At 34.9% G+C, this 18,795-nt stretch overlaps 1 protein-coding gene across 5 annotated transcripts in view; it reads right to left on the minus strand.

Annotated features, from left to right (window-relative positions):
- Positions 1–18,795, minus strand: part of LOC145297819 (ceramide glucosyltransferase-like) — a 393,652-nt gene that overhangs the window by 230,322 nt on the left and 144,535 nt on the right. The window contains exon 1 of one of the 5 annotated variants that reach the window (XM_080144134.1): positions 219–296. The exons of the other annotated variants lie outside the window; for them this stretch is intronic. The gene's annotated coding sequence lies outside the window, so the exon portion shown is untranslated. Of the gene's footprint in view, positions 1–218; positions 297–18,795 lie in introns of those variants that run through there. 5 annotated transcript variants of the gene reach the window in all.

Here is an 18,795-nt window from a genome sequence, read left to right on the forward strand (position 1 = left end):
GTTAGGTAGAAAAGTAACTTATCTTGCCTTTGATAACATTTATTTGTTATATATATATATATTTTTTGACAACTTTTTCGAATCTATGTGTAGAGTAATACAAACCCGCATTTAGATTTAGGCACAGATAGAGAGTGGTGGACATTGTTGGTAATGGCTGTAGCTAGACGAGCGTTTATGTGAAAGTTATTTTGTTTGAATAAAAGAAATCAACATACCTGTTTCATTAATTCCGAGGTTCATGATCATCCACAAAACGAAATAACGTAAATGCCAATATTTGATGCGAGAAAAAAAGAATTGCAACAAACTGATTCTTTTTTTTTTTTTTTTTTTTTTTTTTTTAAGCTTGAATATTTAATTTTCTACCGCTGGGTCGGAAACTGGGATTGAAAAGTCAACGTTTTCGATGAGGGGCACTACTCTGCCCTACAAAAAAAAAAAAAATGCTCGGGCAGCCTCGTCGGCATTTCCCGGTAAGGGCGCCTCAGGCGATTAGCAATAAACTAAACCCTCTCCCAAAGAGAGAAGGCAAAGCCTGACAGAGTGGACCTCCTAGAACTGCACAGAATTAGCACCACATCGCAATCAATAGGGATCAGGTCATTACAGGAATGGTTTAATCTTTGTCGATTTAGGTGGTCGACGGCGAAATGTTTTGTTTATAAAGATTGAAAAAATATTAGGATATAAATTATTTCCTTTGAATGACGTCGAAAGTTTTTGTCGTTTTTAATCCGTGAATTTGATACAACTTGTTTGAAAGGAAACCAACAGGATATGTTGAACGGAACGGATGTAGATATGGACTTTAATCAATGGCCGTGGGCGATTATTCGCGGGGGTGGGGGAGGATGTAGGAGGGTGACGGTTATTTCCTTAAAGATGATGACCCTCGGGTTTAAAGGAATGACGGGCACGGAAAATAAAGAAATCTCGTGATCTACCGAATAATAATCTACATATTTTATGTTCCAAAAGTAATGTCTCCTATTTTTTATTCTGCCCGAATGGATCAGGGGTATTGCAAATTGCATTATGATGACTGAACTTATGCATTCATGACCTGAAAGTTTCATCTCTTTGTTGCAGATATTGACGGTGTGCGAGACTAAGAAAGCAACACCTGTCATAAATGTGCGCCAGAAGCAGAAATGCTTCATTGAATTCTTCCATGCAGAAAAAACTTGAACGGACCAACATTCACCGGCACCTGTTGAACGTTTACAAAACCGACGCAGTTGATTTCAGCACAGTTAGGAGATAGATTCGTCGATTCTGTCAATGACAAAGGACGCTTCAGATTTTTACGACAGGGACATCAAAAGTGCACTGAGAATTGGGTGACTATTTAGAAAAATAAATTCTGGAGGACAAAAAGTCGTTCGTTTTAACGGTACCACTTCAGTCTTCGTAGCTCGTCAACGTTTTCGTTTTTGAGTAAAAAATAGGAGGCCTTACTTTTGGAACGACCTTCATATAGCATAAATATTTACTTATTAAGTTTATTTTATTTAGTATTGGTTTTTACGTTTATAAAAGTATTTTTTAACAACTATTTGTATTTATTCCTATTTGTTTGCCTTCTCCCCCCCCCCCTCCATCCCCGAGGGCAGAGTTAGACACAAGGTCGGTTTTTAAGGTGGGGAAAACCAAGCTCCCTAAAAACGGGCACTCTTGATAGGAACAAAAATAAAAATTGTCTTAGTCCTGAAGGATTTCTCCTTCGCTGACCGAGGACAGCAAAGGAAAAGTGTAGCATTAGATCAGATACTACACTGTGATCTTTAGGCACCTCCAAAAGTCACCACAGAATTACTCCCCCCCAGCAGTATCAGAATTTTTGTAGGAATTTTTGACACCCCTAACACGAAACTGCGAATACAATATAAAAATCTCGTAATTTCTCTGTTAAAAGTGGGTTATTTATTTTCTTTATGGATTATACTTCCAAAATAAACTATTACAGTTGTTTTAAAAGTAATAGAAATATTTTTTTTTTTTAAAACAGTAATGAATTTTCCGAACTCAATATTTTTCAATTTTTAAACTCAATATTTTTCAATTTTTAAATTTTAAAAATCTATCAAAATTTTTCTATTGATTCTATTTTTACGATATTTTCAGGGTCAATGTGAAATTTTATGTTCTTTCCAATAAACCGAATATAATATTTTAGACAAACGTTTTTTTTAAAATTCACGCCCCCCCCCAAGTGTCACCCATTTTCAACTTTCTCTTAAAAAGTAAATAATTAATTTATGTCGTGGAGTTTTATATATCACAAATTGAAGAGAAAAGGTCAATAAATAATATATTCAAATTTAAAACAAAAAAAAATCGCTTTTTTAGAAATTTACCTGTAAAGTCCGAAGTTTAAAACCTTATTTTATAAGAACACATTGTTTCTTTTTGTCTTTTTTTTTTTTTTTTTAATGAAACCTTGGTCCTTGCTCCTTTAATTGAAAAAAAAATTAGGGCTTGAATTACATTTTTCGAGGAGTTATAAGCTTAGAAAGATAGGGGGTCGAATAATTCACGCCTCTCATTTTGAAATGTCTATTAAAAAGTAAATAATTAATTTATGTCGTGGAGTTTTATATATCACAAATTGAAGAGAAAAGGTCAATAAATAATATATTCAAATTTAAAACAAAAAAAAAATCGCTTTTTTAGAAATTTACCTGTAAAGTCCGAAGTTTAAAACCTTTTTTTAAAAAAAAAACACATTGTTTTTTTTTGTTTTTTTTTTTTAATAAAACCTTGGTCCTTGCTCCTTTAATTGAAAAAAAAATTAGGGCTTGAATTACATTTTTCGAGGAGTTATAAGCTTGGAAAGATGGGGTGGAATTATTCACTATTTTCACGAAATTTCTGACACTGCTACCCCCCCCCTGTATGTAAACCGATGTAACTTTATTATAAATTAATATTATCAATATAACTTTTGTACCATTTAAAAGAGGGCAAAATAAACTCGTAATAATTTTTGAAAATTATTTTCATCGCACGAAAATAATGAAATTGCAAGACGAAAATCGTGTTTACATAATTGGCGCTTTAAAATAACGTTCCCAAGCATTTCGACCGTGAAAACATACTCGTGTTTAATAAATCTAGCAAAAATCAACTAATGGTCAGATTTTCGTGAAATTTTCAATACTTATCCATTTTAGAATAAAATTACAAATAAAATGCAGTTTCCGTAAAATATACGAGGGGAATTTTTTTTTTTTTAAGTGCGTGCCCCCCCCACCACCATATTTATTTTTTCGAAATTTGAACAAAATATATTTAAATCTATCGAAATTTCTATTTATTATGAAACATAAGAGTTCAAATAAGTAAAAAATATGTTTTTTTAATTTAAATACACATATTGAACAAAAACTTACCTTGAAGTTGCAATTAAAAAGATGATATAAATTTATTATGTTTTTTTTTTAATTAGTGTTTTTTTTTCGAATTAATATATACTATAATCAGTTGAATTGCCAAAAAAAAAAAAAAAAAGAAACTTCCTAAAAATTAATTGATTTTTAATAATTGATTATTAAAAGTAAGGCAGATGAATCTTTTAGTTTTTCTTTTTTTGAAATCAGGAACTGTGTTTAAAGTAGTCATTTAGATGTTTGCTATAGCTTTTTATTTTATTGCTAGGTTTATTTTTGGTGTCTTTTAAATTCAATAGAAATCCTCCTAAATTTGCTGATGAGGAGACCGTGCTTACCAAAAAAACTATGTATAATTGTTCTACGTGACTTCATGTATACCACAAATAAAAAGCACGGATTTCCGAAACGATCGTACAGATAATTGACTTTGATGTTCTTCCTTCTTATGAAACTGATTTTTAATTTAATTAAAATTTGATTTTTAAATTAAAAAATTTTTTTTTTTATTTTTTTGATTATAAATCACATTACTTTATATATATATATATATATATATATATATATATATATATAGTTCGTTTAGTTTTCTTTCACTGCAAGAGCTTAGAAACCAAGATCGGAAAGTGGGATTGCGCAGTCAGAACCCTCGAGGAGAGGGCACTCTGACCTGCAAAAAGTGCCTGGACAGCCTCGTCGGCATTTCACGGTAAGGGCGCCCCAGGCGATTAGCAATAAAGAGAGAAGGTAAAGTCTGGGAGGGTGGACCTCCTAGAACTGCACAGAAACTAACTCCCACCGCAAAATCAACAGGGACCAGTTAATTACAGGAATAGTCTAATCTGTTGATATATATATATATATATATATATATATATATATATAGCGAGAGAGAGAGAGAGAGAGAGAGAGAGAGAGAGAGAGAGAGAGAGAGACCATGAATTTTACAAAAAAAAAAAAAAAATACAATTTTACGAAAGTAACTCCTACCCGATTCTATTTATATATAAAAAAATTTGAATGATTTAAAAATAATTTAAAAAATATGAAAGATTAAAAATAATTTGAATCATAAAAAAGAAAAATGTCCCATTGCGATTTTCTTGCCCCAAAATTGGCAAAACATTTGCTCACACATGTGGACTTATCAATAACAGGGCAAGAAATGGATCATTACTCGTTAAATTCTTATAGGAAAGTGATCCTCCACTTTACAATAAGAAACATTCAAATGCCTTTTTTCTTTCTGCTATTTTTTTTTTCAAGCAATTTTTACGCGCAATAAAAGCAAAACCTTTTTAATGAAAAATTATCCCATTTTATGAACCAATATTGAATCATACGAGGGATGTTCCAGAATTAAAGCCTCTCATTTAATTCGAATACCTTGTTGCCAGTTGTTTAGAAAACGGTCATACAGAAAGAGTCGAACAACGGTTTAGGCAAAAAGAATATATTGTGCAAGAAAGTGAATACAAAGAAAGGTTGCGGACTGTACACTCACGTTAGGTCGCAATATTTCCGGTATTTAACTCTCTCCCATCGCGAGGAAATGTGACAAGGTCGGAAGGTGAAAAAAATAGGCCAGCGTATCAAAAGAAGGAGCACAATGGCCCTGCAAAAATAAGTCTGTGTAGCCCCAGTGGTATTTCTCGGTTAGGGCGCCTCAGACAACAAGCGATAAACTTGCTCTTCCCATGTCATTTTCACAACATTTCAGTCGGAGTAACCTTCGACTTTCTTCAGGTGTAGCTTTCAACTGAAACATTGTGAAAATGACACCCAGGATGAGAACAGTAGTTCGAAGAACCCTAATAAATACGAATTGTGTGATACGGTTTATATTTCGGCCTCAGTTTTAACTTTCCATACTATCAACAGATGAAATACATGTTTACCAGCTTTACCGGAAACAATATTTTTTTAAACCGGAAACAATATTTTTTTTAACATTCTACAATGAGATAATTGTTAAATCAAGGCCATTCCTATAACAGGCCTGGACATGTAACATTTGGGATCTTTTATTAGAGAAAAGTTTTCTAGTCAGCAAAGAAAACATTTTAGTTACTAACACCCCTCCTCCTCGCCCTATATAAAGGAACACGCTCAGCATCATGCCACCAACTGATTTGAATTCACATGGCACAAAAGAATATATTGCATAAGAAAGTGAATACAAAGAAAGGTTGTCAGTATTTACCGTCTGTAGCCTCACATTAGGTCGCGATATTTCTAGTATTTACCTCTCTCTCACCGCGAGGAAATGTGACACAAGGTCGGAAGGTTAGAAAATGGAGCAAATTGTGTGGTACTGTTTATATTTCGGTCTCATATTAAAACAGAAAATGGTTTAAACTTTTCGATACTATTAACCAATGTTTACCAGCGTTACCGGAAAAAAAAAAATTTTTTTTTTTTTTTTTTTTTACATGGGGATCACCGCTTATCAAGGTCCGGAAGCCACTCGGGGATAAGGGTTATTTTGTGTACAATAATCAATGGGATAGTATAGTATCGTAGTAATAGTTGGTATTGGAGATTTGATAAAGTGTTTTACTCAAGGGGGCGATTAATCAGGAATTTGTTTATGTTGGACTTGAAGACGTCCAAGTTGAAGTCAGGTGGGAAACAGGCAAACGGAAGAGAATTCCACAGGCGTGCACTTCTCAGAAAAAAGCTATGTTCATGGAATCTATGTTTTGATTTAGGCACAGATAAAGAGTGGGGGAAATTACTGACAGTGGTTTTAACTAGATGGGTGTTTATCATGAGGGGGAACCAGAGATTGGAGCTCGGACAAGCACTTGCCATGGAAATAACGATAAAACAAAGACAGACTCGCAACGTCTCTTCTGTGGAAGAGAGATTGCAGGGAAGAGAAGAGAGCATCCCTCACTAAGCCACAAAGTGTATTTTGTACTTTGTCAACGGAGGATAGGCTGTTTTTTGAAGTTCCAGCCCAGATGTGGCAGCAGTACTCCATCTTTGGACGTACTTGGCTTTTATAGAGATAGAGAATTGCATCAGTAGTGAGATATCTTCTGGAGCGGTAGAAGGATCACACCATTTTCGCAGCAGCCCGGGCAACAGACTTGATATACGTGTTCCATTTCAGACCAGGAGTAAAGGTCAAACCCAGGAGCTTGTCAAAACATGAAGCCTCCCCAAGACGAGAGCCATCCATTTCAATTGATACCAGATGCGGATCAGAACGTTGATGATGTAAAGATAGGAGCTTGCCTTTAGGTGCATTAAAAGTGACCAGCCATCCCTTCCCCCACTGAACCACGCGCTCAAGATCAGAGGAGAGAGAATCAGAGAGAGCTTTGTCATTTACAACATTTGATGTGTTGCCGTAGATGGTCGTGTCATCAGCATAGATGTCAACGAATGATTTTAGTATGTGTTTTGGGAGATCATTGATGTAGATCAGGAAGAGAGTTGGGCCCAGGATGGACCCTTGAGGGACTCCAGCATTAATACTGTGGGCCTCTGATTGCTGTGTATCAACCACTACTCTTATGAACCTATCAGAGAGAAATGATTTAATTACTGAAAAAAAAAACATTTCCAGTAATACCGTACGTAGTTGGAAATCTTGTGAAGTAGGCCCTTATGCCATACCTTATCGAAGGCCTTTGATATGTCAAGAGCAATTGCCCTAGAAAGGAAGCCTTTGTCAAGAGACTCACTAATCCTATGGGATATAACTGTTAGCACATCAGCTGTAGATCTAGCAGAACGGAAACCATATTGCATGTCACTAAGGAGGTTATTTCTGCTGAGGTGGTTGACTACTTCTTTATTTAATATGGATACCACTAACTTACTCATGACACACAAGAGACTTATTGGTCTATACTGAGAGGGAGATGACTTATCATCTGAGTTCTTAAATACAGGGCATAGTGACGAGGTTTTACAGGGTGTTGGAAAGCACTTCTCCTTAAGGCAATGTTTAAACAGTTTTGTAAGAAGGGGGCAAGTTCTGGTCGAAGCTTTTTCAACACTATAATTGGAATGCCATCTGGGCCAGTTGCTTTACTGGAATCAAGGTTCTTGATTAGTTTGGCGACCTCGTGCACAGATATTTGTATGTTGGATAGTGTGTTGTCTGTTGCAGGAGGAAATACGGAGAGTTGATGCCTTTTATCGCAGAGGGTAGAGTTAGCTGCAAAGTTCTTGGCGAATAGTTTGGCCTTGTCTGATGCTAATGAGATGACCTCAGGTCCATTGATGATAGTTGGGATAGAACGCACACTTCTGTTCAAGATCCTGTTTGCTATTTGCCAAAACTGATGGGAACCAAGCCGCTGCTCAGCTACTTTGGATTTGACGGACTGAGCATATAGCTCTCTTGCATTTTTTATTACTCCTTGACAGTGGTTGCTGGCAGTCCTGAAAGCAGCTTTAGTCTCAATACATCTATTACGTTGGTAGCTATGGAAAAAGTGATTTCTGTGTGCGAGGCAGCAGTACATTCTGGGGAGAACCATGGCTGGCTGTTAGGTTTTTGTCAGAATTTTTTGGATGGTATGAATCAGTCTATGCCTACAATTAACCATTCGGTCAGGTCTGATACTATAGAGGACACATCCTTTTTAAACATGGAATGCAGAGGTAGATCAGATATGAATGTATGGAAGCTATCCCAGTCAGCCATTGAGTATCGATATACAGTACGGTAGAGAGGTACATCTGAAGACTTATTATATTTACTTTTTTATCTTAACTGAAACAATTGTGTGATCAGAGGATCCCAGAGGAGATAGAACAGAACATGAACATAGCTCAGGGGAAGTTGTGAGAAAAAGGTCTAGAAGGCTTGCATACTGACCAGTAGTATCGGGCACACGGGTGGGTTCGTGAACAATCTGAGTGAGGTCATAGGTAATGGCAAAATCATGACAGAACCTCCCCTCATCATCTGTCTTATTTGAGTGGGTCAGCCATTCCACATTATGGACATTGAAGTCACCGTAAATGTGAATGGTAGCCGAAAGATGAGCAGACAGGATGAGGTCAATTTTCTCAGATATACTCTTAAGGACAGTAACCCTGCTGTTGTGGGGGCTATAGAGAGCAAATATGAATGCGGTAGTGTAAGCAAGTGCAACCCGGAAGCACATATAAGGTAAATTAGAGTCTTCTCTGGAGATATCTCTACCACACGGGAAGCCATCTTTAATGTAGGCGCATATTCCATGCCCATGGCGATCTTGGGGTCAGAATTAGATGTTAAGTTAGAGTATCCTTTTATTATGAACTCATCTAGGGGAGAGGTCGGCCCTAGTCCAGTTTCGCTTAGAAAGAGTAAGTCCAGTTTTGTCTCCTGTAATTTGGTTGGAACGTAGATCCCTGATGTTGGAGAAGGAGACATGGTAGTAGGGGTCTACATTGGAGGATGGGGTTCTAGGTTTATTCGTATATTTCTTTTGGAGATATTTCATGTTGAGTTTTGGGGGTTTTTGGAACAGGTCGATAGACTTGGTTAGAGTAGGACAGAGAGGGAAAGTAAGAGAGAGAAAGAGAGGAATTTCTTTTTGTAGCACATGATAAGGTAAAGCTGTAACAATTACCCACTAGTATGGCATCGAGAGGCCCCACCAGAAACTACTGCATGGTCCAAAATCCATTCACCAAATGGCAATACAGCAGCCCCAGTACTTTACACCTGCTGATAGGACAGCCTCCTTAGTGGTTAACAAGGTTCGGGTCCCTGACTATCAGGCGGGTAACGTCAGCCCAGATGAAACGTTTACCTCCAGCACCCTTACTAGTGACGTGGTCACAAGGACAGACATAGAAACAGAAAAATTTCCGACATTTCAGGCTACTGTTCACGAAGTATTACCGACCTGGAAAGCAGCTTTTTCTTCACCCTTTGTCAGAAAAATCACTCATTGGAAATGAGGACTGAGGGACAAAAAAGGAAAAGCGAGAGTTACTGGAGTTGCCGATAACACAAAAACAGTTTATAATGATTAGTGTTAAATCAAGGCCATTCCTATAACAGGCCTGTAACATTGGGATATTTTACTGGCGGGAAGATTTCTTACACAGCAGATAGTTTGTTTTTTTTAGCTACTAACCCTATTTAATGAAGAAAAATAAAACAGATCATGCAGAAAACACACAAAGAAACGTTTGCCAAGTTTCTTTAAGGATTTTGTTATAACTATGGCCTGAAATACTAACATAGTATAACTGATTGGAATTCACGTGGCACAAATGATTCAAATAATTCCTAAATAAGAAAAAAGTGAGAGAACTAGAATGATGTAAGTGATTATAATAAAAAAAAAAGAAAGAAAGAGAAAAGCGAGGGAGATAGGATATATGACATCACAATGTACTCTGAAATCCTTTTTGTAAAAATTACAATACTGAACCTTTTTTCCATTCCTTTTTTTTTTTTTTAGTTATTTGTCTAATGTACAATGTGCCACAACAGTCATCGATTGTTTTTTTTTGTTGTTTTTTTTAAGCTTATAACAATGTTTTGCTGATTTAGTCATGTTGAAAGAATAGCAGACCGTGCTTGGGTTATTAGATGTAGAACAGTTGAGGTAGCAGAGTCAGTCCACAGGGGAAGGGAGAGATAAAAGCTGAAAGAGTTGACCTTTGCAGACTCTACCAAACTCCTCCACCAATTTGGGTCCAAACACTTGAAACTTTAGCTGTAGGTTACCTGGACATGAGTCAAACGTTTTAATATATGTATATATATATATATATATATATATATATATAGATATATATATATATATATATAGATATATATATATATAGATATATATATATATATATATAGATATATATATATAGATATAGATATATATAGATATATATATATAGATATAGATATATATATACAAAGTCATGAACAGTACATAGGGTCCAAGCAAAGTTGGGCTGAACTGCTAGTATATGTATCTATCTATCTATATATATCTATATATATATAGATATATATAGATAGATAGATAGATACATATACTAGCAGTTCAGCCCAACTTTGCTTGGACCCTATGTTCAGCCCAACTTTGCTTGGACCCTATGTACTGTTCATGACTTTGTATATATATATATATATATATATATATATATATATATATATATATGATAGATCTAAATAATATAATAAAAAGGCTACAATTAAACAGAAGCGTTCTGTTATTTGTAACAATGTTTGCTTAAATGATAAAATGCTGCCCAAATACAGTTCAAAATCTACATCTAAAAACGCTTGTACACATTCATTTCACGCCTTAGCAACTTATATTTGGTAGAGATGATATCATCCACATTTAACAGCTGTTCCCAAGAGCTAAAGATTTTAACCCCACCCCCAGCCGGCCATAATAAGAAATAAAAAAAAAAAGACTAAGGATAAGTGCGTAGCGATACTTTATTGCAAACTCGCATGTATTTCCTTTACCTGAAGGACTTCATATTGGATGGCATGTAATTAAGTGGCACTCAAAACGCCCTTGACGCTAAACTTACAATAATGCAAAGTAATAATGAGAGATTTATGACGTCATTTACCCCCTTCCTTCAACCTGACAACACGAGGATAATTTACCCTGACTAAATATCCAAAATCACATTTTATTCACATATTCAAATAAGATCTCCTCAGTATGGCTAACTCACACTGGCATTTACAAGAAATGGTGCACCTTCTCAAAGTGATGTTACATCAAGTAACAACACGAAGCTGGATATTCCACCAGACTAGATGAATTTTTTTGTCCTGGAATCCAGTAAAACAAGAGATCACAAGAAAGGGATAAAAAAAAAATAAATAAAAATACTATTTAAATGGTGAAAGGAAAATTATGTTCTCAACTTCTTTACTAATGTTTGATACATAAAGGAGAACTTTACACGAATATTCGAATATTTATGTATTTTATATCGAGATCAAGTGAGAACGCCAGAAAGGGGGCCATTTGCTTTGTGAGAACGCTGACTGAAGTAAAAATGGAAGAAAAAAAGTCTTAGGTACATTTATAGGATTCCAAAAGGCACATTTATAGGATTCCAAAAGGTACATTTATAGGATTCCAAAAGGCACATTTATAGGATTCCAAAAGGCACATTTATAGGATTCCAAAAGGCACATTTATAGGATTCCAAAAGGTACATTTATAGGATTCCAAAAGGTACATTTATAGGATTCCAAAAGGTACATTTATAGGATTCCAAAAGGTACATTTATAGGATTCCAAAAGGTACATTTATAGGATTCCAAAGGTACATTTATAGGATTCCAAAGGTACATTTATAGGATTCCAAAAGGTACATTTATAGGATTCCAAAAGGTACATTTATAGGATTCCAAAAGGTACATTTATAGGATTCCAAAGGTACATTTATAGGATTCCAAAAGGTACATTTATAGGATTCCAAAAGGTACATTTATAGGATTCCAAAAGGTACATTTATAGGATTCCAAAAGGTACATTTATAGGATTCCAAAGGTACATTTATAGGATTCCAAAGGTACATTTATAGGATTCCAAAGGTACATTTATAGGATTCCAAAAGGTACATTTATAGGATTCCAAAGGTACATTTATAGGATTCCAAAAGGTACATTTATAGGATTCCAAAAGGTACATTTATAGGATTCCAAAAGGTACATTTATAGGATTGCAAAGGTACATTTATAGGATTCCAAAGGTACATTTATAGGATTCCAAAGGTACATTTATAGGATTCCAAAGGTACATTTATAGGATTCCAAAGGTACATTTATAGGATTCCAAAGGTACATTTATAGGATTCCAAAGGTACATTTATAGGATTGCAAAGGTACATTTATAGGATTCCAAAGGTACATTTATAGGATTCCAAAGGTACATTTATAGGATTGCAAAGGTACATTTATAGGATTCCAAAAGGTACATTTATAGGATTCCAAAAGGTACATTTATAGGATTCCAAAGGTACATTTATAGGATTCCAAAGGTACATTTATAGGATTCCAAAAGGTACATTTATAGGATTCCAAAAGGTACATTTATAGGATTCCAAAAGGTACATTTATAGGATTCCAAAAGGTACATTTATAGGATTCCAAAGGTACATTTATAGGATTCCAAAAGTACATTTATAGGATTCCAAAGGTACATTTATAGGATTCCAAAGGTACATTTATAGGATTCCAAAGGTACATTTATAGGATTGCAAAGGTACATTTATAGGATTCCAAAGGAACATTTATAGGATTCCAAAAGGTACATTTATAGGATTCCAAAGGTACATTTATAGGATTCCAAAGGTACATTTATAGGATTCCAAAGGTACATTTATAGGATTGCAAAGGTACATTTATAGGATTCCAAAGGTACATTTATAGGATTCCAAAAGGTACATTTATAGGATTCCAAAAGGTACATTTATAGGATTCCAAAGGTACATTTATAGGATTCCAAAGGTACATTTATAGGATTCCAAAGGTACATTTATAGGATTGCAAAGGTACATTTATAGGATTCCAAAGGTACATTTATAGGATTCCAAAGGTACATTTATAGGATTGCAAAGGTACATTTATAGGATTCCAAAGGTACATTTATAGGATTCCAAAAGGTACATTTATAGGATTCCAAAAGGTACATTTATAGGATTCCAAAAGGTACATTTATAGGATTCCAAAAGGTACATTTATAGGATTCCAAAAGGTACATTTATAGGATTCCAAAGGTACATTTATAGGATTCCAAAAGTACATTTATAGGATTCCAAAGGTACATTTATAGGATTCCAAAGGTACATTTATAGGATTCAAAAGGTACATTTATAGGATTCAAAAGGTACATTTATAGGATTCCAAAAGTGAGAAGACGGTTTAGCTTCACTACTAATACTACTACTACTACTACTACTGAATAATCCCTTATTTTATGTCAACTGAAATAAATCTGTGAGATGGTCTTTGACTGTGATAGAGGCCATTTTAGACGACGCCAAGAACCACACCAACAACGATTATAAATTGGGACATAAAAGTTATGTTTTAATGAAGAAACTGGAAAACTAGAAGGGTCACCAGTTAGTAAGTGCTGATTAAAAACATGAACAGAGTTTTGTAAATGAAGAATTAAAAGGAAAAAAAAAAAAAGCGAAATTTTATAACAGAAAATTTTTATAAATTCTATAAAAAATATAAAATTATTTTTAATCAGTAAATGTTCATTTATGCAAATTCGTGTTTGGTGAAGAAAATGTATGTAATTGTTATATTCGTTTCTGTTTGTCTGACCGTCGTTAGTTTGTAAGATGAAGAACATTGTTAGTGAATCATTAGGTGTATCAGAATTTTTGTAGGAATTTTTGACACCCCTAACACGAAACTGCGAATAAAATATTAAAAAAAACTCGTAATTTCTCTTTTAAAAGTGGGCTGTTTATTTTCTTTATGGATTATACTTCCAAAATAAACTATTAAAGTTGTATAAAAAGTAATAGAAATATTATTATTTTTTTTTTTAAAAACAGTAATGAAATTAATTGATTTTAACGAGTTCAGTATTTTTCAATTTTTAAACTTTAAAAATCTATCAAAATTTTTCTATTGATTCTATTTTTACGATATTTTCAGGGTCAATGTGAAATTTTATGCTCTTTTCAATAAACCGAATATAATATTTTAGACAAAAGTTATTTTTTATAATTCACGCCCCCTCCCCATTTTGAAATGTCTATTAAAAAGTAAATAATTAATTTACTCACCAAAGTTTTATATATCACAAATTGAAGATAAAAGATCAATAAATAATATATTCAAATTTAAAACAAAAAAAGTAGTGTTTTTTTTTAGAAATTTACCTGTAAAGTCCGAAGTTTAAAACCTTTTTTTTTTTTTAAAAACACGTTTTTTTTGTTTTTGTTTTTTTAATGAAACCTTGGTCCTTGCTCCTTCAATTGAAAAAAAAAATAGGGTTTCAATTACAGCATTCCAATAATTATAAGAGCAACTGGATTCATGAAAATGAATTTCAAAAACTACTTGGCAAATATACCCAGTGCACCAAGTGCAATATACAGTGTTACTGGTGGTTCAGTCATGTATAATATGACACCTTTTGCATTAACTCCATCGTGCATCTGGATATCCCAAACACTAGGAAGCGTGGTAGAGTGACGAAGACCGATCTTAACGTAGTTACGGGATGATGATAGCAATACCAGCACTACCACCGATTCAGATACAATTACTGATTCTGATTCTTAAACTACCTAATCCCAAAAAGAGACTTTCATTTTTTTAAGCACCATCTTTTCGCGTTATGTGTTTTATCGAAGATTTTGATAGACCCATTGTAAAATGTTCGTTTATGTTTCATTTATGCCTTTTTTACGTAAATTCATTATTATGGTCTTTAAATTTTAATTTTACAGGTAGTTTAAAAATCAAATATTTTTATTTTATCATTAATAATAAAGTAGAAAATTAGTTACAATAAATAAATAAATAAATAAATAAATAAATAAAAGAATCGTTTTTAGAATTGGAAATTCGGTTCAAATTTTTCCGATATCAATACCTCAAAAAGTTTTGATTTTTCTGATTTCTTGTTCTGATTAATCGTCTCAACATTAAATTATTTTTCTGATTTCTTGTTCTGATTAATCGTCTCAACATTAAATTATTTTTCTGATTTCTTGTTCTGATTAATCGTCTCAACACTAAATTATTTTTCTGATTTCTTGTTCTGATTAATCGTCTCAACACTAAATTATTTTTCTGATTTCTTGTTCTGATTAATCGTCTCAACACTAGAGGTGATCTTTTGACCAGATTAGATAGAGCGCAGGCATGAGACATTGTTTAGTATTGTCCAGCTCAAAATTCAAGACACAGCATCACAAATATCAAAAGCGGATGAAGAAAAAGAAAAGGCAGGATCAGATAACCTGATGTGCAAAAAGCAGAAACCTAATCGAAGACAAAGCAACATTTTTACAGCAAGTTTTATGTTTCGACATTAAATAAACTGAAAAGGGTTAATTTGCTTTAAAATAGAAAAAGCAACTCCAAACGAAATTTTGTTTTTGATATCGGTCGCCATAGCCGACTTTTCCACTTCACCCGCGAATGATAACGATTTTCCATATTTTTCCCTGAGAGATCTCTCATCTCACCTGATAATTTTTATACTAGCATCTGATAGGCCAGGTTTTTATACGAGTGTCTGATAGGCCAGGTTTTTATACGAGTGTCTGATAGGCCAGGTTTTTATCCTCTGCTTTTAGTGGCGGCTTTCCAAAGGTCTTTGACTCAACATTTGGCGTTAGATAGTTTCGTTTTGTGCCTACAAAAAAAATCAACGGCTTTGAACGATAAGGACTCACCCCAAGATTAAAGCGAAATCGAAGTATGACTTGTTTATCAGCAAAGTGCGGAGTAACGATGTAGAAAGTAGATGTTGTTTGGTCGATGAATTAAATAATACCAACTTTATGAAACTTCGTAAATCTTTTCGTTCGTTCTCTTTTGACCCTTTCGATTGGTGGACGGATGAAATACTTCAGCCTATAAAGTGCACGAGAAACAAGTCATCACAAATAATAGTCGAGAGAAAAGAAATTTTAATGGGAATGGGGCATTCTATCGGATGCCTGACATTCACCCACTATCACGAGAGAAAAAATTTTTTTTTATTTTTTTTATTGCACTTTCACCCCGAACAAGGCACAGTGTACACTTTGATGTAGGAGGCTATTATCTGGGACATAATTTGCAGGGATACTATGTAGGGAGTTGAGCAGCAAGATATCTGTTTACATTACATTTGAATTTCTGCATGTCAGTACAGTCAGGGAAGCAGGAACCCGGAAGGGAATTCCAAAGTCTAGTAGTCCTAGGGAAGAAACTATTAAAGTAGAAGGTTTTCTGACATCTAGGGATTTCTACTGTGTAGGGGTGTAAATGTTAAGCTGAGACGTTTGAACGAAGTACTTTCAGGTAATTAACCATAGCTATTAGTGGTTTCTTGTAGTTATTAAAAGAAAGAAGCTTAGTGTTGGCAGCATTGAATGTGACCATCCATTTTTGTCCCCATTCCACTACAGATTGAAGGTCTTCCCCTAGGGTTTCTGCCATCGCTTTAGATATGTGTTCATTCGTTTTGCCCTCATGTCTATTATAAAGCGTTGGGTCATCAACAAATATGCCCATCTCAGAAATATAATATCATGAACAGGCTACAATAAAATTCTGTTTTAAACTTGGAAAAAAACCCACAGAAACGTATGGAATACTTCAGACTGCTTTTAGACCATTTTTTGCATGAATCGAGCATTAGTTTTGTCTTTTTTTTGTTTTTTTTTTACATGGGGGTCACCACTTATCAAGGCCTGGAGGCCACTCAGGGATAAGGGTTATTGCATGTACAGTAATCAATGGGATAGTATTGTAGTAATCATTAGTATTGGAGATTTGATAAAGTGTCTTACTTAAGGGGGCGGTTTGTCAGGAATTTGTTTATGTTGGACTTGAAGACATCTAAGTTGTAGTCAGGTGGGAAACAGGTGAACAGAAGAGAGTTCCACAATCGTGAACTTCTGAGAAAGAATCTCTGCTCATGGAAGCTACGTTTGGATTTAGGCACAGATAAAGAGTGGGGAAAATTGTTGACAGTAGTTTCAGCCAGACGGGTGTTTCTCGTGAAAGATTGGTGAGGGGGGGGGACAAGGGATTGGAGCTCAGACGAGCACTTGCCATGGAAGTAATGATAAAACAGAGACAGGCTCGCAACGTCTCTTCTGTGAGAGAGAGGTTGCAGGGAAGAGAAAATGGCATCCCCCACCAAGCCACGAAGTCTATTTTGTACTCTGCCAAGGCAGGATAGGCTATTTTTAGCAGCTCCTGCCCAGATATGGCAGTAGTACTCCATCTTTGGACGTACTTGGCTTTTATACAGATAGAGAATTGCATCGGTAGTGAGATATCTTCTGGAGCGGTAGAAGGATCCCACCATTTTCCCAGTGTCCCTGGCAACAGATTTGATGTCCGTGTTCCATTTCAGATCAGGAGTAAAGGTCAAACCCAGAAGCTTGTCAAAACATTTTTTGTGGCATAAGAGATTCAAAGAAGGCAGGGAGTCTGTGATGGATGATGAGAGGTTTGGGGAGAGTAAGGAAGTCAGAATACCAGAGTTGATTGGCCAAATAAAGAATTTCATGAATAAGGACCGTCGTGTGTTTATAGAGACAATAAGTGTACAGTTTGATGTCAGTGTGGGAACTGTACACACATATATCTGTAAGGATCTGAAAATGTGGAAGATTTTTGTAAAGTTTGTCCCAAGGACGCTCAGAGAAGATCAGAAAAAAAGATGTCCATAGTCCAGACCTTGTTCCCTGTGACTTTTGGTTATTCCTAAGCTCAGGGAAAATCTCAGAGGCTGTTGTTATGTGACAATTGAGGAGATGAAAGAGGCTGCGACGAGGGTCGTTGACACGATCATGCAAGAGAACTTCCATGAGGCGTTTCAGAAGTTGTTGAAACGGTACAACAAGTGCATTGCAGCCGGAGGAGATTACTTTGAAGGGGACTAGAGTTTTGTGTACATACTATCAGTAAAAGTGCTCATACGAAAAAAAAGTCTGGAAATTTATTGAAGGCACCTCATATCCTGAAGAGCAGGTTGTTGACTCTTTTGTTCGGATCTTGTCGGCAGCACTGGCTCAGATTGTAGGCACTCCAGCTTTAATAGTTTCCTTAGCAGACACATCACCAGGCAACAGCGTATTAGAGAAAAACTATCCCTTTGGAAGATTTCTTCTTGGATCTTGTGACGTGGTGAGAATATGTGATTGGAATTGGTTGAAGCTGTGAGTTGAAAGGCAAACACTTAGCGATTTACTAGTTAACTAACAAATTACTAGTTAACTAACAAATTACTAGTTAACTAACAAATAACTAGTTAACTAACAAATCAGTTGTTGCTACCTGACATGGATGTTTATTATTGTACCAAACAGAATAAATCTATATTGTTTTCCATTCGATGATACAACACATCTTGACTTGAGGATTTTTATTGTTCATCGGTGTAGCCTCATCTTCATCTCAATTATCAGATTCAAGACACGACAGGAGCCACAGTTCCAGTATAGCGTGTGTGCGTGTCTGTCCACACCTTTCTTATCATCTATTACAAATCTTCCACAAACATTTAAAAATAAAAAAAGTATCTGTTTTCAATTCTTTACAATAAACAAAGCTTTTGTACTCCTACCACTACCACCTCATCTTTCAATTCTGCAGCAAAAAAAAAAAAAGACTATAATTCACGGGTTTCATCATCAAATATATCAATTCAATTCTTCTGACACACAAGGAACAAAAGATATAAAACCTGAATTTTCAATTTTTAAA

This window comes from Euprymna scolopes, chromosome 18 (assembly GCF_053919585.1).
Source record: "Euprymna scolopes isolate OS-2025 chromosome 18, ASM5391958v1, whole genome shotgun sequence".
Classification (NCBI taxonomy): domain Eukaryota; kingdom Metazoa; phylum Mollusca; class Cephalopoda; order Sepiida; family Sepiolidae; genus Euprymna; species Euprymna scolopes.